This window comes from Vicugna pacos, chromosome 11, assembly GCF_048564905.1.
Source record: "Vicugna pacos chromosome 11, VicPac4, whole genome shotgun sequence".
Lineage (NCBI taxonomy): Eukaryota > Metazoa > Chordata > Mammalia > Artiodactyla > Camelidae > Vicugna > Vicugna pacos.
The window spans coordinates 36,933,069-36,955,960 of NC_132997.1; the positions used below are offsets into that span (position 1 = coordinate 36,933,069).

The following is a 22,892-nucleotide window of genomic DNA, read 5'->3' on the forward strand; positions in this document are numbered from 1 at the left end:
AATAGTGTCTGAATAAGCTATATTCATGATTCCAGGCACCTCCTGCCTTTTTTCCTCTGGTTTTCTAAGACATTCCTCCAAAGTGCCCAGTAACTGAATTGTGTGCTCTCTCTCTCTCTCCCTCTGCACCCACTGAGATCTAGCAAACTCTGTACACAAAAACAATTTAAAAATAAATTATCAATAAAGTATAATATTTCATGCTGTTTGAATTTTAACAAAGGATGGAAGTCTTAACTCAAAAGAATGAATCTCTGATATGGGGATTTTCATTTATTAACTGTGTATTGGAGGTGAGGTGGTAGGCAGGGAGGGCAAACGACAGGGCCTGACAACCCTAAGTTCACATCTGACGTGCGGCCATTTATCCCATCTCTCCCAAAACTATGCTCTGGACCAATGGTAGGTGTTTCTGTGGCTGGTCCCACCTCTGACAGTGTTACTAACCAAACTGAATAAGGAGCAACAGGACTCACAAAATTGATTTCTTTTACAGGACTCTCTGATCAACAAGCTACAGGAAGGAAAAGGAAACCAGAAGGGATCAACACACACAGAAAATAAGCTAAAAAAAATTCTGGTTTTAAAAAGTCTAGTTTTGTAATAGCTGGATGATCACTGATAAGCAGTAAAACAGGAGAACAGAGTAAGCAATGTTAGTGTCTGGCTATTATAATCAATAATAAATAAAATGTTAGTGTCTAGATATCACACATCCCCTCCTCTATCTCAGGCTTCTGATGATGAGGCTGACACAAGATGGAGCACTGTGCCCAAATGGTCTAAATATATGTGTCCATATTACACAAGGCACGAGGCACTCACTCACTGCTGTGCTGTCTTACAATTCTCTGGAAGATCACAACAGTCAGCAGTGAGCAGTTTTTCATCACTAATGCATTAAAGTCCTCTGTTAGAGATGACAAACTCCATGTGGCTTACTGGAATACTCAGTCAAACTAATCATTCGTAGAGGCCGCCCCTCTACGAATAGCTGTCTTTGGTGCTTCTGGTATGTAATCATCATTATTACATCATTGATACATGACCATGACAAGCCTGGGGAAGACTATTTAGGCTACAGACACACAAATATGAGAGGGTTTTAAATTTTTCTGCAGTTTTAAAGGACCTCCTTCCTTACAGCCATATAAGCTACTCTTCCGATATGCACCCCTATCTCCAGGTAAGAGATCTGAAAGTTTGCCTAAAGCAATCCCTCTCCTATGTCAGACATACTCAGGATAAAAATGATAATTTTTAAAACCAAACTACAAAACAAATCACGCCACTTTTTAAGCAGGTATTACTTACATAAAGCAGATATTACTCATAATATTTTGGCATAATTTCCAAATATTACTTTGTATCAATTCAAGTCATGTTTAATTAAGAGCAACAGTTAAGCCCCAGGCATGAGGACTTCAATCCTACTAATGCTAACTTGCAAGATACAACACACCTAATATGAACATCCACATCTAGAAGAACTGGACTGACAAAACTGGTTGGTTAAGAGTATGGAAATGAATACACCCTGTTCATGGATCAGAAGCCTTACTATTGTTAAGACAGCAATTCTCCCACCATTGATCTATAGATAAAGCAACCCCTATCAAAAACCCAGCTGACTTCTCTACAGAAACTGGACAAGCTGATGCTAAAATTCATATCGACCCAGAAAACCCAAAACAATTTTGAAAAAGAACAAAGTTGGAGAATTCACACTGCCCAATTTCAAAACTTACTATAAAGAAAGGGCAGGCAAACCAAGTGTGGAACTGGGTTAAGATGGTGAGATAGAAAAATCCTAAACTTACCTCCTCCCACAGACCCAACAAATACGTGTAACAAATCCCTCTGAAAAGAACCTGAGAACTACCTGAACACCTGCTTCACAATAAAGGATAAAAGGGCCACATCAAGATGGGTAGGAAAGGCATGTTCTCACCAAAAACCCCAACCATGATGCGGTGATCCACAATGGAGAGGAAGCTCAATAAATCAATCAACAAATCAATCAGCTGACAAATAAATAAATGGAGCTTCTCCCTGAGGACCAAGGGGTTTGTACCCACACCAGGCACCACAAACCCTTGGGTCCTGCATCAGCAAGAAGAACCCCAAAAATATCTGGCTTTGAAAACCAACAACAGGGCTTATGTTGAGGGAAACACAGGACTGCAAGGAATCAAGACTCTGCTCTTAAACGGCTTGCGCAAAGAGCCACTCATCCCAGGACCCAGAGCAAAGAGCAGCAGCATGTAAAGAGCTAAAACCATATGTGAAGGAAATTCACTTAACTAATCTTAAAACGTCTGTCAGAGGGGGCAGACTTTTGCTGGGACTCTCTGAGGATGGAATGCTGGCAGATGCCATGTTTACAGGCTCCCTTTACCTTGCCAGCACAGGCAGTCACCATTTTTGCACTCTCATTCTAACCTGCTAACCGTGGTGTGTGAGCAGCCCTGCCCCACAGAGGGACACTGCTCAAGCCACAGCACCAATAGATGCAGCAGGGGAGCAGCCACACCCCAATTCCACTCACACAGCCACACCGGAGCCAACAGGCATGCACAACCCACACAGGGGAACCCCTTGAGCATAGGCTCAGGCTTAAGGGAGGACTGTGTTTCTGGATCCCATAGACTGAAACAAGTGGAGAGATAATTCAAAAGACAATCAAGACCTAGGGCAAGGTTAATCGCTACAGTTCATCTCCCACACTGAGCCACCCCTTCAAAACAGGGAGAGATAACTGCTTCACATGATATGCAGAAAACACACACAGAGAGTCCAACAAAATGAGGAAATGGAGGAACATGTCTCAGATGGAAAAACAAGATAAAACTCCAGGAAAACATCTTACTGGAATGAAGATAAGTAATTTATCTGATAGGATTCAGAGTAATGATAATAAAATGCTCAGTGAACCTGGGAGAACAAAGGAGAGGCGCAGTGAGAAATTTCACAAAGACACAGAAAATATAAGAAAGTTACAAACAGAACACAAAGCTGAAGAATACAGTAGCTGCACTGAAAAACACACCAGTGGAAATCAGTAGGAGAGTAAGTGATACAGAAGAACAGATCAGCGACCTGGAAGACAGGGTAGTGGAAATCCCCAAACAGAACAGCAAAAAGAACAAAAGAATTTTTAAAAATGAAGATAGTTTAAGGGACCCATGGCACATCAGGCACACTAACATCTGCATTATAAGGGTCCCAGAAGGAGAAGAGAGACAGAGGCAGAAAACATATTTGAAGAAATAATGGCTGAAAATCTCCCTAACCTGGAGAAAGAAACAGACATCCAGGCCCAGGAAGTACAGAGAGCCCCAAACAAGATGAACCCAAAGAGGTCCACACCAAGACAAATTATACTTAAAATGGCAAAAGTTAAAGAGAGAATCTTAAAAGTAGCAAGAGAAAAAGAACTAGTTACATACAAGGGAACTCACATAAGACTATCAGATGATTTTTCAGCAGAAACTTTGCTGGCCAGAAGGGAGCAGCATGAGATTTTCCAAGTGCTCAAAGGAAAAAATTTCCAACGGACAAAACTCTATTTGGCAAAGCTGTCATTCAGAAAGGAAAGTGAGATAAAGAGTTTCCAAGAGAAACAACAGCTAAAGGAGTTCACTACCAAAACAGCCTAACAAGAAATGTTAAAAAGATTCCTTTAAGCTAAAAAGAAAAGGCCACAACTAGAAATGAAATATATGAAAGAAAAAACCTCACTGGTAAAGGCAAATATATAGTAAATATAGCAGACTAACCACTTATAAAAGCTAGTATGATGGCCAAAGGACATTTTAACTACAATATACAGTTAAGGGACACACAAAATAAAAAGATATAAAATAAGATGTCAAAAAATAAAACATGGCGGATGGGAGTAAAAACATAGTGCTTTTAAAATACATTTGAACTTAAGTGACTATCAACTTAAAACAGACTGTTTTGAATGTATAGGTTGCTATATATGAAACTCACAGTAAACACAAACCAAAAACCTACCACAAAAATAGTAAGAATAGAATCTAAACATAACATTAAAGAAATTATGCAAACCACAATGGGAAGAGAGCAAGAGAAGAAAAAGGGAACAGAAAAGAACTACAAAATCAATGGGAAAACAATTAATAAAATGGCAGAACGTAAAGATCTATCAATAACTACTTTAAATGTAAACAGACTAAATCCTCCAATCAGAAGATGCAGGGTGGCAGAATGGATTAAAAGAATAAAAAAAAAAGATCCATCTATATGCTGCCTATCAGTGACTCACGTCAGATCTAAAGACAAAGACCAAAAGAGAAGGGATGGACAAAGCTATTCCATGTAAATGAAAATGAAATGAAAGCTGGGGTAGCAATACTTCTATCAGACAAAATAGACACTAAAACAAAGACAAAAGGGCATTACATAATGACAAAGGGGCCAATCCAACAAGAAGATATAACAATTATCTATCTATCTATCTATCTATCTATCTATCTATCTATCTATATGTGCACCCAACATAGGAGCACCTAAATACATGAAGCAAATATTAACAGATATAAAGGGAGAAATTGACAGTAATGTAGTAATAGTAGCAGACTTTAATACCCCACTCACTTCAATGGACAGATTATCCAGACAAAATCAGTAAGGAAACACTGGCCTTAAACAACATAGTAGATCAGATGGCCTTAATAGATATATGTAACATTCCAACCAAAAGCAGTGGAACATACATTCCTTCCAAGTATACATGGGACATTCTCCAGAATAGAGCACATGCAAGGCTACAAAATAAAGCTTAGTCAATTTAAGACTGAAATTGAATCAAGCATTTTTCCTGACCACAACACTATGAGACTAGGAAGCAACTACAAGAAAAAACTGTAAAAGACACAAACACATGGAGGTTAAACAATACATTACAAACAACCAATGGCTAAATGAAGAAATCAAAGGGGCAATCAAAAAATACCTTAAGACAAATCAAAATGGAAACACAACAATCCAAAATCTATTTGATGCAGCAAAAGCAGTTCTAAGAGGGAAGTTCATATAGATACATGCCTACCTCAGAAAAACAAACCAAAAATATCTCAAATAAACAATCCAACCTTACCCTAAACGAGACAGAAAAAGAAGTTAATAGAAAGAGGGAAATAATAAAGATCTGACCAAAAACAAATGAAAAAGAGACTTAAAAAACAACAGAAAAGATCAAAGAAACTAAGAGCTGGTTCTCTGAAAAGATAAAGTAGACTCAGCAAGAAAAGAGAGAGGGCTCAAATAAATAAATTCAGAAATGAAAGAGCAGTTACAACTGATACCACAGAAACACAGAGGATCATAAGAAACTACTATGACCAGTTATAGGCCAACAAATTAGACAACCTAAAAGAAATGGATAAATTCCTAGAAACACAGTCTTCCAAAACTGAATCACGAATAAATAGAAAAATTGAATAGACCAATTACTAGTAATGACATTGAACCTGTAATCAAAAAACTCCCAACAAACAAAAGTCCAGAACCAGACAGCCTCACTGACTATTTAAGGAAGAGTTAATATCATTCTTCTCAAACTATTCCAAAAATTAAAGAGGAGGTAAAACTTTCAAACTTATTTTACAAGACCAGCTATTAACCCTGATACTAAGACCACACAGACACTACAAGAAATGCAAGATATAGGACAATATCCTTGATGAATCATAAATGCAAAAATCCTGAACAGAATAAAAGGAAACCAAATTCAACAATACACTGAAATAATCATACACCATGATCAAGCAGGATTTGTTCCAGAGATGCACGGCTGAACATCCACAAATCAATGTGATACATCACATTAATAAAATGAAGAAATAAATCATATGATTATCTCCAAAGATGCAGAAAAAGCATCTGACAAAATTCAATACTCATTTATATTAAAAGTTCTGGACAAAACGAGTATAGAGGGAACATACCTCAACAGAATAGAGGCCATATGTGACAAATCCACAGTTAACATATTCAGTAGCAAAAAGCAGAAAGCTTTTCTTCTAAGATCAGAAACAAGATAAGGATGCACACTCTCATCACAGTACTGGAAATCCTAGCCATAAGATTTAGGCAACAAAAAGAAATAAAAAGCATCCAAATTGGAAACTAAGAAGTAAAACTGGTCTATTTGCAGATATCACGATACTACATGTAGAAAACCTTAAAGACTCCACCAAAAAACTGTTAGAACCATAAATTAAGTTGCAGAATACAAAATCAGTACACATAAATCTGTCATGTTTCTATATACTAATAATGAACTCTCAGGAAAAAAAATTAAGAAAACAATCCCATTTACAATTGCATCAACAGAATAAAATACCTAGGAATAAATTTAACCAAGGAGGTGAAAAACCTGTACTTTGAAAACTATAAGACATTGATGAAGATAAACAAGATTATACTGTATAGCACAGGGATTACACAAGATCTTGCGGTAGCTCACTGTGAAAAAGAATGTGACAATGAATATATATGTATGTTCATGTATAACTGAAAAATTGTGCTCTACACTGGAAGTCTACACAACACTGTAAACTGACTATAACTCAATAAAAAAAGTTATATTAAAAAAAAGACATTGATGAAAGAAACTAAAGATGCTATAAATAAAAACAAATACTGTGCTCATGGATTGAAAAAAATAATACTGTTAAAATGTCCATACTACCCAAGGCAATCTACAGATTCAACGCAATCCCTATCGAAACACCAATGGTATTTTCCACAGAACTAGAACAAATAATCCTAAAATTTGTATGGGACCACAAAAGACCAATATAGCCAAAGTAATCTGAAGAAAGACCAAAGTTGGATGAATCATGATCCTTGACTTCAAACTATATTACAAAGGAATCTAAACAGCATGGTACTGGCACAAAAACAGGCACAAAGGTCAATGGAACAGAACAGAGAGCCCAGAAATAAACCCACGCATGGATGGTCAATTAATCTACAACAAAGAAAGCGAGAATATACAACGGGAAAAAGACAGTCTCTTCAGCAAATGGTATTGCAAAAACCGAAAAGCTTCATACATAAAAATTAACTCAAAATGGATTAAATATTTGAATTAAGACCTGAAACTACAAAAATCCTAGGAAAAAATTAGGCCTCAACAATGGTCTTAGCGGTATTTTTCTGGATCTGACTCTATAAGCAAGGGCAACAAAAGCAAAAATAATTAAACTAAAAAGTTTTTGCACAATGAAGGAAAACATTAACAAAACAAAAAAGCAACTTCTTCTGGGTGGGAGAAGATACTTGCAAATAATATATTCAATAAGAGATTAATACCCAAAATATATAAAGAACTCAGGCAACGCAACATAAAAATAAAACCCAAATAGTTCAATTAAAAATGTGCAAGAGAGCTGAACACTTTTCCAAAAACATACAGATGGCCAAAGGGCACAGAAAAAAAAAATGCTCAATATCATCATTCATCAGAAAAATGTAAATCAAAATCAGAATGAGATATCACCATCACCTCCCACCTGTCAGAATGGCTATTATCAAAAAGACAACAAAAAACAAGCATTGTGGAGAAAAGGGAAACTTTGTGCACTGCTGGTGGAATGTAAACTGATGTGGCCACGAAGAAAAACAATACGTAGGTTCCTCAAAAAATTAAAAATAGGAATAGAATATAATCCAGCAATTCTACTTCTGGCTATTCATCAAAAGAAAACAAAAACAGTAATTCAACAAGATATATGGACCTCTATGTTCACTGCAGCATTATTTAAAATAGCCAAGATATGGAAGTAGCTTAAGTGTCCATTGATACATGAATGGATAAAGAAGATGTAATACACACACACACACACACACACACACACACACACACACACACACACACACACTGGAATATTGCTCAGCCATGAAAAAGAATGGGGGAAAAAAAGAACTTATTTAAAAAACAGAAACAGACTCACACACACAGAAAATAAACTTACAGTTACCGGGGGTGGGAAGGGAAAATTGAAAGTTTGAGATTTGCAGATACTAACTAATATATAAAAAACAGATAAACAAGTTTATACTATATAGCACAGGGAATTATATTCAATATCTTGTAGTAACTTATGGTGAAAGAAAATATGAAAATGAATATAGGTATGTTCCTATATGACTGAACTATTGTGCTGTACACCAGAAACTGACACAACATTGTAAACTGACTTTACTTCAATAAAAATACATACATTATAAAAAGAATGAAACTTTGTCATTTGTAACAACATGGATGGACCTTCAGTGTATTATGCTAAGTGAAATAAATCAGAGAAAGATAAAACACCATGATTTCACTTATATGTAGAATCTAAAAAACAAAATAAACACACAAGTAAAACAAAACTAGACTCATAGATCAGAGAACAGATGGTGATGGCCAGAGTGGAATGGGGTGGAAAGTGTGGGAAAAATGGATGGTGGGGAGGTGGGTCAGGAGGTACAAAAATGTCCAGTTATAAAGTGAAAGGTCATTGGGATTTAAAGCATACCATGGGGAATATAGTCATTAATATTGTAGTAACTTTGTGTGATGACAGGTAGTTACTAGATTTTTTGTGGTGATCATTTTGTAATGTACATAGATACCAAATCACTGTTGTACACCTGAAACTAATATACTATTGTATGCCAATTATACTTCAATTTTTTTTTAAAAAAAAGCATGGAAATGGAATAAGGATAAATAATAGATCAACAGAATAGAATTTAGAGTCAAGAAATAAATCCATGTATCTATGGCCAATTGATTTTTCAACAACAGTACCAAGATCACTCAATGAGGAAAGAATAATCTTTTCAACACATAGTGCTGGGATAACTAGATAGCCACATGCAAAAAAAATGAATTAGACCCCTAAATCACATAAATAAATGAAAAAACTAAACATCATAAAAATAAAAACCTTTGGGCTTCAACAGATACCATCAAGAAAGTGAAAAGACAAGCATAGAACAGAGTAAATTTTTTTGCAAATCACGTAACAAGGGACTTGTTTCTAAAATATGCAAAGGACCTATCAATGGATGAATGGATAAAGAAGATGGAATTTTGCCATTTACAACATGGATGGACCTATGCTTAGTAAAGCAAGTTAGACACAGAAAGACAAATACTGTATGTTATTACTTATATGTGGAATCTAAAAAATAAAACAAATGAATGAATATAACAAAACAGAAACACACTCACAGATAAAGGGAATAATCTGTTACCAAAGAGGTGGGGTAAGGTAGGTATAGAGGAATAGAGGCATAAACTACTATGTATAAAATATATAAGCTACAAAAAGATATACTGCACAGAACAGGGAGAATACCCACTACTTTGTAACAACTTTAAGTGGGGTATAATCTATCAAAATTTTGAATCACCATGTTGTACATTTGAAACAATATTGTAAATCAATTATACCTCAATTTTCAAAAAACTCAGTATAAAAAAATGTAAAATAGCCTGTTAATAATTCTTTTATACTGATTACATGGTAAAACATTAATTCTGTGGATACATATGGTTTAATAAAATAAGGTTAAAAATAAAATAAAAATATGTAAAGGACTGATGCAATTCAATAGTAAAAGAAAAAAAATAACCCAATGAAAAATGGGTTGTTCCACATTGTTAGCCAACAGGAGAATTCAAACCAAAAACCATGAGATAGCACTTTATAATTACGGCTATAATTAAAAACAGACAAGGGTTGGCAAGTATGTTAGAGAAAATGTAACCCTCATACACTGCTGGTAGAAATGTATGCAGCTGCTTTGGAAAATAGCCTGGCTTTTCCTCAAAATATGGAAATAACTCAAATGTTTATATACTGATGGATGTATAAAGAAAATGTTATCTATGTAACAGAATATTATTTAGCAATAAAGAGAAATGAATTATGGGTACATACTACAACATGGATGAACCTTGAAAACAGTATACTAAGTGAAAGCAGGACCACGTATTGTATGATTACATTTATATACAATGTCCAGAGTAGGTAAATCTATAGATAGAAAGTTTATTAGTGATTCCCAATGGCTGGGGTAGGGGCTGGAGGGGCAGGGGCGGTGATGGCTAAAAGGATTTCTTTTTAGGGTAATGACGTTCTAAAATTTATTACGGTTGATGGTTGCATAATTCTTAAGTATACTAAAAGCCACAGAATTGTACCTTTAATGAGTGGATTATAGTGGATGTAAATTATATCTCAATAAAACTGTTTTAAAATATGGGAAAATTAATATGCATTAAGACAGATAAAATTTTATTTTTCCTTTGTGGTAGCTTAATGTAATTTATCCAGATGATAGGGAGATGGCTACTGCTATCCTGTCACTCTCCCAGTTTTAAGAAAGGTAACAGGAAGAGCATAAAATCAGTGATCAGAAACATAAATTCAAGTCCTGACTATTATATACTAACGTGATGTTGGGCAAACTGATGAATTTCAAAGGCTCTGTGTCTTCAACTGTGAAACAGGAAAGATAATAATCTCTACTCAGTTCACAAGGTTACTGTGAAAACCAAATAAGATTATGCCCATGAACACAAATATAAGGGTAATTCTTAGCATCAGCACATTTTCCAGCCTGCTTTTTCAAGCATCTTCAATGATGCCTCTCACTGCCTCACAAAGGCCAGCTTGTTGGCTTTGTCTTTTCAGTACCATTTTCTGTCCTTCTACACCTCAGTCTGACACAAGATGCACACAACTGGGACCTCAAGTTCTTTCTGACATTTACTTAGGACTTCTAGCAGCATGACTCTGAGGGGATGCAGGCGGACAATCCTATCCCTATAAGGGGAGAGGTAGAAGGTCCAATCCAGAGGATGGCCAGCATGGCTTAACAATCAAGCTGTTCTATGTGCCTTCCAGATGGTCAAGATAAACGAAGGATTCTGCCCATTCCGACAATGCTGGGGACAAATACAAATGACAAAGAGGCAGCCAGGAGAAGAAACAAGATGCCAGTGGCAGCCTTCCTGAGAGACAGTCACTCTAGGTCTGCATGCCTCCCTGCACCCTTCTTCACAGGGTACCAGGCTCCAGCAGCGCCCTGCTCCTCCCCATTGTGAGTTGTTGAATCACAGTATCCTGACTGGGATTCTAAATAAACAACTTAAAGTTAAGCCTGTTTTTATCAAAAGCACATTTCATATAAGAAATGAGAAGCCTATGAACAGCAGCTAGTAGACACAGAAAGAAAAAAAAGCAGTAGGAATGAGGAGACCAGTTGTAACACACAGCACTGAATGATCACAGCCAGAACTAGAACAGAGAACGTGAAGGGAGGAGAGAGACCATGAAAAGGAGGACTGACATAATCTGGTGAGGGGGTCTAACCACCCTCTGGTTTCTAGCTGTGCGGTCACAAGACCCAAATGCACAGACGACTGGAGGATACAGAAGTTGGCCACTGGCACACTAAGCTTGACACGCCTGTGGGAAACCCAAGATATGTACACAGTGCACACTGGGAGTCATCAGCATACTGTGACACCTGAATACACAGAATCTGGTTTCCAAGGGAAATCTGAAAGATCAATCATTTATGTCATTAGATGCTATAAGCAAATGATAAAACCCAATACCAATCTAGGATTTTAAAACCTTACAGGAAACAGCAATGGAAAATTCATAACTATAGGAAAAAACACCTACCTCAGTCAAAAGTTTACATTACACTCACACAGCAACTCTTAGAGGCATTCTTATTAAACTAAAAAGCAAAATAAGCATATTATCGGTTATTATTTAACATATAGCTAGAATTCTTCTCCTAATGTGATAAGACTTAATGTAACTGGAAGGGAAAAGAATATTTAAGACTCAAAATTCATTCACAGATATCAATTTGATGTAAAAAAAAAAAGTAAAAAAACACATAAGTATAATAAAATACAACTTAATATAGTAAAGAACTAAAGGAAGGCTGATTTTCTAAGCCTACAGTTAATAGGGGAAAAAAACACAAAAGAAAAAGGGTTGTAGGTATGTCTATAAAATTAAAGGCAAAAGTACACAAATAGGCAAAAAAAAAAAGACCAGAAAATATTTGTAGTAAATAGAACTGAAAGTTACTATCTTTTTATAAGAAGTTAATACAAATAGCTTTTAAAAAACATTGACATCCCTATAGATCAATGGGCAGGACTTGGGAACAGCTGCTTCACAAGTAAGGACACAGCCTGGGTCCTCACTTAACATTTTAATAATTAAAGAAAGGCAACAGCTCAGGGAACCACTTTTTTCCTTTACAAAATTCTGTAAAGATATGGCAAAACTTATCATTGACCAGAATGTGCTGAGCCCGTGTTCTCATGATCCTCCCAGAAGTATCGTAATTTCAGAATGCCCAACAGGAAAAATGCCGAGCAACAGAGCTCAAAATCGTGGAAAGAGCTTACCTTTGGGAAGTTAAGCATGAGAAAATATGCAAAAATCTTCAAGCCCCAAGATTTTCAACATCACATATGTACAACAAAGAAAAAATTAAAAGTACCCTTAATTTCCCCAAATTAGGGAAAAGCTAAGCAAACTGTGGTACTGGTACAATCAAAGGAATATTATCTGAGCATCAGAAGTAAGAGAAACACAGTGTCATAAAAATCAGGTGATAAAAACTACATACATTATAATTAAAACTGTGTTAATAGATATGCAAGCAAATAAATATTAGGAGAGAAACTCATTAAAAATGCCAACAGCAGTTTAATGATGTGATATAAATGACTTTTCATCTTTCTATTTTCTAAACCTTTAGTAACAATATAATACTTTAAATCTGTATTTTTAAAGAGTTAAAATTAAAAGCTCAATTCATTCCACACAGGTTGCTAATAGTCATAATTTTATATTATTGATGAATTTATACAACCACAAAAGGGCTCATTTTCTGTGAGGAAATACATTTCTGAAGGCCTCGCAGAAATTAAGCTTAATTTTCTTACAGGAATAAAGTAGGAGGATGAATGCTCACTGATGTTTTCAATCACTGTGGTGGTGTTTTATGCTCCTTTTAAATTTTTTCAGCAACTCCTCTAATAGTTTTGCAGGGTGCTTTCCCTTAAAAAACAGCACAGTATATCATGGGAATAGCTGGCCTTTCTTCATGGTGTTTTACTACATCTGACTTTCATTCCAAAGTTACTGATTTTGCAGATTGCCATCATTTCATACTTTACACACAGTAAGATTTTATTAATATTTCCATGTCACACTATTTTCAGTCTGCATACTTCCTACAAAAAGCAACTGCAATGGAATGGCCTTTACACACACACAGAAATGGAGCCTCAGAACATGAAGTGCCAGCGAGCAGGAACATAGAATTATAACATGGCAGACAGGGGAGGGTAGTGCTTGTCCACCATCAATAAATCTGAGCCATCTGTCCAGCGCTTAGGAGGTTATCTGTTGCTGACGCTGCTTTTTTTTCAGTATGTTTGTCCCTGTCGCTATGGCAAAAACCTATCTGAGGCAGGAACCATCATCTTTTACAGAAAAGAATAACAAACATGGGCTATTGCTAATTTTTTTTTCTTTTAATCATGGTTATAAAGGAAACTTCTTGTTCCAAAATAGTGAAAGCCTTCTTTCCACCAGAGGAGAAAAGATTGTTCTCTCTTAACAACAACAGATTTCCTTGTGAAAAGGGAGCCCACATGGATCTGACCATGAGATCAGGCATTTTTACTGCTTAAATACTTATTGTAAAAGTTCCTCAATTTTCTGTCACCAGTCATATAAACTTGTCCACGGCCCCCAACCCTTTCATAAATTATGTAAATTTTTTGTGCAGTTCAAAGGAAGAGGCAATCCCAGCACTAGGGATGTACCTCGGCTCTTTGCAGCTTCCTCACCTGGCTATTTCAGGTCCCCACTCTATCAGCCACCCTCCTACCCCATTCATCCTCTCCTTCCTAAAGGCTCCTTGACATCGACAAAGTAATAGAACCCGTTTTCCAAGAAAAATGCATACAATAAGTAGTTATGTTACTAGATGCTATTAAAATTTTGTAAAATTCCACACTGATACAGAATTTCCAAGTGCTTTAGGGGTCTCTCATCTTTAAAAACAAAAGTAAAAATGCTTTCAATGCTCCTATCCTCTTTCCCTCTAAAACCAAACTTTCTGAATTATCTACAATGTTCTTTACTTTCTTGCCTTACACAACTCAGTTCAATGCAAGCCAATCTCTGCTCCCCATTTCACAGAAACTGTTCTTGGCCTTTCTCATTTACTGACCAAACTTAGGAGAAGAGCTCCAAATGAAAGGAACCAAAATAATACATACCAAAACAACAACAACCGCGACAACAACAAACAACTCAAACCTAGGGGAAATAAAGATAACTCTAAAGTTTTAGAAATCTTTTTAAATAAGTCAATCAAAATCCTCTTAAATGTTCAGCCAGGAAATAAATTTCCCATGCACCTTTTTAAGGGAAACTCTTAGAAGATGTACTCTTTCAAAATAAAGGACTAAATCAAGGAAAAGAAAAACAGAGAATGAACGACACAGTCATCATAACTTGGAAGATGCACAAAATGGAAGTTCTGGACTCGTAGCTGCAAAGCAGGCTTAGAGACTATTAGTCTAGAGTGTAGTAGACATACAGAACACTTCTAGGGGCAGGTCTCCAGAATAAAGCAAGTCTCAACAGGGAAGATGGAATGACAGATAATGTCATGGACATCTTGGAAGACCTAAGGATAAGCATAATAATAACCATACAAGTGAAAATACCAAGTAAAAACAGTAACAACAAAACTAGAAAAGAAGGAAAACGTCATCACTTGGCTCTAAAATGAAAAGCATTTCCATACTGATAATGGTATAAGCATGATAATGATATAAACAACACTGTGACATAACTAAATCAGGAGGCTGGGGGAAAAGATGTGGGGTGTAATAAGGACGTTTTCTGGGCCCATGTTATTTGACTTACCACATTTATTCCTTCCTAGTCTCCAAATACCTTACTTACATGACCCGGCATTCTCCTGATCTTCCTCCTACTTCTCCTTTACCTTTGCCCATCTGTCACCTCCAGCACGACACTAAATGTTAGGATCCCTCAAAGCTCCATTTTACCTTCTCCCCTTCTCATTCTATGTTCCCTTTTCCTGAGTTATCCAATCCATAACTTTGGCTTTAGTGACCAACTTTGTGCATTTTACTCAAAGAGAAAATACAGAGAAATCAAATTTGATCAAATTTAAGACTTTTGTGCTTTAAAAGATACTATCAAGAAAACTGAAAAAACTGGGGAAAAAATGTGACAATATCTGATAAAAGACTTGTATCCAGAATATATAAAGAACTCCTACAATTCAAGAAGACAATCCTTTTAAAAAATGGACAAAAAAGATTTTAGTAGACACTTCCCAACAGAGATAAATTAATAGCAAGTAAGCTTTTGAAATGATCTGCAAATTAAAACCACAATGAGATAATACTATATCCCTACTAGAATAGCTATAATCAAAAAGAAGTTAATCTCAACTGTAGGTTCTGGAGAAACTGGAGTCCTCACATATTGCCAGTAAAGTGATATATAAACCTTGGAAAACAGTTTGGCAGTTTCTTCATAAGTCAAACATAAACTTATCATATGACCCAGCAATACCACTTCTGGGAATTTACCTAAGAGAAACAAAGACATATGTCCTGTGTGGACAGACATGAATGTTCACAGAAGCATTATTCATTAATAGCCCCAAACTGGAAACATTCCAAATGCCCATCAACTGATACACAGACAAAAGTGGCATATTCACACAATGGAACACTATTCAGCAATAAAAGGAACAAACCAATGATACATGCTACAGAATGGATGAACCTCAAAGACAATATGCAAAGTTAAAGAAGTCAGACACAAAAGACAACAAATTGTATGATTCTACTTTTGTGATGTTTCTTGAAAAGGCAGATTCATAGGGACAGAAAGCAGGTCAGTGGCTGCATAGGGTTGGGGTAGGAGTAGGCATTAACTGCAAATGTGCATGAGGGGACTTTTGGGGGCAAATGAAAATGCCTCAAAATGGATGCACAACTCTAAATTTACTATCCCCACCGAAGTGCACACTTAAAATAAGTGAATTTTACAGTCTCTAAATCATATCTCAAGATACTCATTTTACATGGCCTACAAGGCCCTATGTAGTGTGACCCCTATTTATCTGTCCAATCTCATTTTGTACCACCCTCTCCCTCTACAGTCCAGCAACAGTGGCTTTCTTTCAGTCCCCTAAGGCTTTTCCTATCCAAGGGCCTTCAAATATGCTGTTGCTTGCCTACAATGCTCTTCCTGCCCCTCAGGATCTAATTACCACCTGACTAACCTCAGGAAATCCCACATTTACAGGTCTTTAGAAGAACTTCTACTTCATTAACAATTTTCACAGCTGGAATTTCAAATGTATTGAATTCTTTAATTAAGGACTTTCTCCTTTACTGGGCTGTAAGCTCCCCAAAGGCAGAGATTCTATATCATTTTGCCCATCTTTGTATCTCTGCTCTCTAGCCCAATGCCTACTACATAAAACCCATTTAATAAATACTGATTAAATCAATTATTCTCAAACAGGAGCCAGAATCAGGTGGGAATCTCATTTGTAACTCAAACTATAACACTGTTCACTACTGTTCACTGTCTCAAATACTGATCAAGTAGCACAGTGAAAATCTAGAAAACAAAAACAAAAATTCAGTATTTTTCATCCTGGTACAGTTCATATTAATTGGGAAGAAACAATGATCTTTAAATATTTGCAGCAGATTGACCACATCAGACTAAGTCCTAAACTATAATGGAAGTCAAATATAATGAAATGTGATCCAAGTATTTTTTTTAAATAATTCTAAAAGGACACAATTAAAAGTTGTTAAGAATGACTGATAAAAGCTCTTTTAAGACAGAGGAAAACTAAAGTTTCATAAGTTACAGATGAGCAGTTTCAATCTTTGAGTCAAAAATCCAATGATGAACAGGTAGCAAGTTACTGAAGACTTCCCTGCCGAGCCAAAGAAGAGCATAAAACATGCTATCACACTAACAGCATCACCTCAAAGCCTATTTCCTTCACTCAACCAGGGAAAAAAGCTCTTACAAGCAACTCACATCTGGCCACTGTCTTGCCCTCAGCTAGACCAACAGGTAGCAAGGTAGAAACCTAAGGTATCAAGATTACCTCACTCCTACTTTTTACTGAAATTAAGACCAAAATTAAACTTGAAAGTTCTAAGAATTTTAGGGAAGATGGTAAAGTAATACCACAAGGTCTCCACATGCCACCCACTAAAAAAAAAATCTGAGACAAAGGTTTGTTTGACTTGGTCTATTAACATTATGAGCTTCAAGAACAATGAGCTTATTAAAAAATACAAAAATGAATTAAAAACATTTAAATGTAACAGAGTAAAGCAGTGACTATCAGAAAATATATATGTAATTACCAAAAGTGAAGGAAAAAATCATAAGGCACACAAATGCATCCCACAGACTAAATAAAGTGTACTCAAAAACACAAATAGAAGACTATGGTTTGTTAGTTTTAAAATTCCCTAGAATATATAAAATAGATTTTAAAAAAACAAGTTTATACAGTATAGCACAGGGAATCATATTCAATGTTTTATAGTAATTTATGATTTATGGTGAAAAACAATATGAAAATGAATATATGTATGTTCCTATATGGCTGAAGCATTGTGCTGTACACCAGAAGTTGACACAACATTGTAAACTAACTATGCTTCAATAAAAAAAATTTTAAAAATAAAAAATAAAATCCCCTAGAATAATTCAGAGCATGACTAGAGGTAACAGAGTAATATCAATGTTACATTAAAAAATAACAAATAAGCAATGCTGAAGGTAACTAGAAAATGAAATTCAAATTATAAACAGTTTAAACATGATAAAGCCAAGAGGACAGACTGGAAAGCACAGAAATACCATCTTTGAATAGTAATGCTGGGGGAAAAAAAATATAACAGATGACAGTGCTTGCAAGTCCGAAGTGTTTCACATGCATTATCTCCTTTGATTTGCACAGCAGTGCCAGGAGGTAGAGAAATGGCTTTATCTCCACTTCACACATGGCTCAGAGAAGTTAAGCAACTTGCCCAAGGTTTCTTAGCCATATTTCACTAAATGTGGTAGCCTGTGGCGACTTACACAGTGAACCTAAAATATGTAGGTCTTTTCTTTTCCATCTCACTGTAGCACAGCTATGGGAAAAAAAAAAGAGAGAGAGAGAGAGAGAGAGAGAGAAATCCTGGCATGTCGCTGGCTTTGTTATGGTCAAAAAGAGTTATTATGATCACCATGGATACAGACAATAACACAGAATCCGTATTTGAAGTATTAAAAGTAATATGCTTTTTGCTGCAATTCTGCCTATATGGAGGGACATTTGACCAAACTAATGGGTATACTTGGTAAAAATTTGACAAAATAATTATCTAGATATTTCAAGACAGATGTGCCTGAAATAGATGGGTCCAATTTATCACAAATATTTAACTTTATCATTTTGAGTTCTCTTGCAAATTTATACCACAAGCCACAGAAAAATCTTGCATTTTAAAATTCTAGTCCACATCCTTAATTATTATAACTATATGTTATATACATATACTACATATATAATAACATAACCCTGCACTCTTACAACTACAGAAAATTAAAGCCCTTTCTTTAAACTATTCCAGTAGATTATTCAAGGCAATTTTGCAACATGCAGCCTCAAAGGTTGGAGCCAAGAAGGGCAGAGTGATCTCCAAGTAAGCCCAACAAGGCCGCCCAGGGGGAGGACAACAGGCCCCTAAGGAAAACTGAGAGAGCCTCGTGCTGGAAGTCCTTAGCCAAATGCAAGTGCCTGGCCAGGAGAGAGAAGAATGCTGCGGACTGAAGCCCTCTATGTGCAGTTCAGAATCTCAAGGAGCAGGGTACGAGAGAGGGGCAGGCCAAGGCAGATGGCAAGGGTGAGAGAAGATAACATGGGGCAGGCGGGACTCAGCTCAAGACACTGTGTGCCATCCATGACTTCTCCAGTGACTCAGGGAGGCCTCTGTAGAATCACTTCACTATGGGTGTGAATTAAATGAACCAGGGATGAACTAGGAAAAGGGCCAGACTATAATGTCTGAATTTTCCAGATGATTCTGAACCTGAGGAAAGCTAAGGAAGAATATGGCGTTCCCTTGCTAACAGGACAAATACAAGAATACTGAAAACACTAGGAATTAACAAAAGGAAAAGAGATTTGTTGGGATTCTTTCAGCATTTCACTTGTGAGAAAGGAAAGTGCAAGTCTGACTGACTTACGAGATGGAAAACATCTTCACTGAAGTCTCCTTCCTCTAGTTCTTCCAATGCTCTTCCATGCCTGTCCTGCAGAGAACAGAATCTGATCCTTAGAGATGAGGAAAGGGGGATACAGGAAAAAGCAAGACTGTAGCAGCCCAGAGCCCTTCCTGGGCATTCACCACACTGGAATGAAGTGACCTGCTGACATTCTGCCTTCCTCACTGGACTGTGGGCTCCTGGAAGGCTCAGTAATGAAGCCCTGATTAGAATTACAGGGGCAGATTCCAGCCGTTCATCACAGAATGTTTCTGTTTGCCACTGCTGGGTAACAAATCACCCCAAACTTAGTTGCTTAAACAGCAGAGATTTCCTATTCCTCACAATTCCATGGGTTTGCTGGGCAGCTCTTCTGCTGCTCTCACCTGACCTACTCATACTGCCGCATTGGGCCCAGGGCAGCTGGGGACTGGGCTTAGTGGGAAAAGCTGGGCCTCCCTTTCCATGTGGTCTTCCTCACACTTTCTGCACATGATGGCAGCAGCATCCTGAGAGGGCTGGCCCACCATACACGGTGCCTCTGCCTGCATCATGTCCGCTGATGCTTCGTTGGCCAGATCAAGTCACATGGCAAATCCCAGCACCAAGGGTGGGGAAACAGACTGAATCACTTGGTGGGAAGAAACAAGCAGACTCACACTGCAAAGGGACAGAGACATCGGGAGGCAATTCATTTGGGCCTATTTTGGACCAATTTAACCATGTATTGTTTTTGCTATTTTTCTCTCTGATAGTATTTTTACTGGTAGAAGCTTTTTATTATAAAGTGTTCTTACACCTATTACATATAAAAAATTAATTATGTTCTTTAGTTTGTAATGTTGAGGGGAGGGGAGTTCCTGGGCTCTATTTCTACTTCACAGTAATGAACCCAAAAATATTTCACAGCTTAAAGACTAGAACTACTGGCAGAAATTCACATCATTGGAGGAGCTCATGTTTCTTCACAAACATAGGCCTTTTGAAGCACCTGCATTAAGTTGACAGAAGAAATCATTCTGGCCAGTTTTTGTAACAGAAAAATCGAAGGCAGCTATATTTCATTTGAAAGGCTTTCTGCAAATGGAATTCTTGTCACATCACAGGATATAATGTAGCATATGATGCTAGTGGTACAGACGGCCCTGCATCAGCCAGCTGTCATCTCACACTGGGGCAAGCACTTTCTCTACCTAATGCAGTAAAGTAAACAGACCAGAGCAGAGCTTGCCTCACCTGCTCACTCTTAACCTCCCTTACCATCCAAAAAATATCTGTCCAGCCAGGAAAAATCTTCCCAACAACTCCTGTACATGCCACAGTCAATTCTACCGTTGTTCATTCCGATCCACCCTCTTGGGATACTCTCCACACTCTGCACATCAGGACAAAAAAATCCCTGGCTTTCAGAGCACATCTCAAAGCTTATCTCCTCAATGAGCAAAGAAACAGCAAAACAAGCTCCTCTACCCCTTTCTTACCACCCATAACACGTACCCAATATTCTTTACAGTTTGAGATTTAATTATATACAAAACAGTCCTTCAATGTATGTGCTGGCTAATTTTATGTATCAACTGACTCAACACAGTACCCAGAAATTTGGTCAAATATTATTCTAGGTGTTTCTGTGAAGGTGCATTTTTAGATGTGATTACCATTTAAATCAGCAGACTTTGTGTAAAGGAGATTACCCTCTATAACGTGGGTAGGTTTCATCTAATCATTTGAGGTCTTAATCTAAAAATAAACTTTTTTAAACTGACCTCCCTGGAAGAAGAGAATTCTGCCAGAAGACTGCCTTTGGTCTTAAATTCCAGATTCATCTCTTCTCTTTGTCCCCAGTCTGCCAACCTACCTGCAGGTTTTGGACTTGACAGCCTCTACAATTGTATGAGCCAGTTTCTTAAAATCAATCAAAATCTCACTCACGCTTGCTCTCTCTCTCTCTCTCTTGCTCTTTATCTCCTATTGGTTCTTTTTCTTTGGAGAACTCTTAACACAATATACTGTCTAGTTTTAGATTATTCCCTACAGTGTAGAAAGCTTGGTCTACTTAAAAGGCTGAATTCTCTCTAGACCATTACATTTTCTTTAGCATTCCCTACAGTGTTCTAGATCAGCATATATTTCTTTGGTATTCCCCACAGTGTTCTATATAGAGCAGAGGTGAAAAATCCGTAGAACATCAACTAGTGTTTCCTTATAACTAAATCTTAAATCCTTCATTTTCCTAATCTTCCTGCCCCACTGATTGTGTATGCATGCTAATACATAACAAAGCATAAGCTGAAAGAAAGAAAAGCAACATTGGCCCCACTTTCCTATACATAAATTTCCAAAGTAGTTAAAGTCTATTAAGAATTAAACCTTTAACATTATTTTAATGTGTACATAGTTGGTAGAACACAAAAAAGTTAGGTTTACTGTTTGCTCTATGATCCTAGAACCCACTGTTTTTTAGTTTTCTCACCTTTAGATAGTATTTTCTATTTAAAAAACTATAGGAAAAAAAAACCACATTAGTTATTCACCAAAACAGTAACCCAAGACCTAATTTAAAAGTAATATAAACAGGGGCTTCAAGATGGCAGAATAGAAGGATATGGAGCTCACCCTCTCCCACAAATGTATCAAAAATACATCCAGATAAATAAATTAAAACAAAATGAAAGCAACGTAAGGGAATAAAATTATAATATAAAGCAAGCCAATCAACACATATATAATAAGGGTCCCAAGAGAAGAAAAAGAAAATCAAAAACATACTATAAGAAATTATGGCTGAAATTTTCTCAAACCTAAAGAAAGAAACAGATATCCAAGTACAGGATCCACAAAGGGGCACAAGCAAGATGGACCAAAATAAACCTACACCAAGAAATATGATGACTAAAATGGCCAAAGCTGGAGAAAAGACATGGCAGCCATCCACACCAAAAAAACCCTAGCAACAAATATGTTAGACAAACACAGTCTACACAGAGACTCTCCTACATAAAAACAGCCCCTCAAGACCACAGTACATAACTGTTACTCCTAAATTTATAAAATTAGAGGAATATAAGGTGAAGAGGCTAAGGAACCACTCCCAATTAAAAGAACAAGAGAAATCCCCCTGAAAGAACAAACAATAAAATAGACATCTACAGTCTACCAGATAATGTCCTCAAAAAGGACATGATAAAAGCACTGAAGTAATTAAGAGAAGTTATTGACAGAAATGCAGATTACTATAAAAGGAACTAGAAACTATAAAAAGCCAATTAAAATCAGAAAATTCAACTGCTGAAATGAGAGCCAAGCTAAAAGCAATAAATAGCAGAATAAATCATGCTGAAGAAAGAATAAATAATTTAGAAAATATAAGGATGGAAACTACCCAATAAAAAGTCAGACAGATAAATAAATTTTAAAAAATGAAAGCAACATAAGGGAACTAAAATATAATATCAAGTAATTCAATCA

The 22,892-nt window shown here is 36.6% G+C and overlaps 1 protein-coding gene across 8 annotated transcripts in view; it reads right to left on the reverse strand.

The window, feature by feature from the left end:
• Nucleotides 1–22,892, reverse strand: part of MARCHF8 (membrane associated ring-CH-type finger 8) — a 136,846-nt gene that overhangs the window by 70,387 nt on the left and 43,567 nt on the right. Inside the window, exon 1 of one of the 8 annotated variants that reach the window (XM_072971138.1) lies at nt 19,407–19,431. The exons of 5 other annotated variants lie outside the window; for them this stretch is intronic. The gene's annotated coding sequence lies outside the window, so the exon portion shown is untranslated. Of the gene's footprint in view, nt 1–825; nt 902–19,406; nt 19,432–22,892 lie in introns of those variants that run through there. 2 more of the 8 variants (XM_072971135.1, XM_072971134.1) reach the window with 2 other exon arrangements.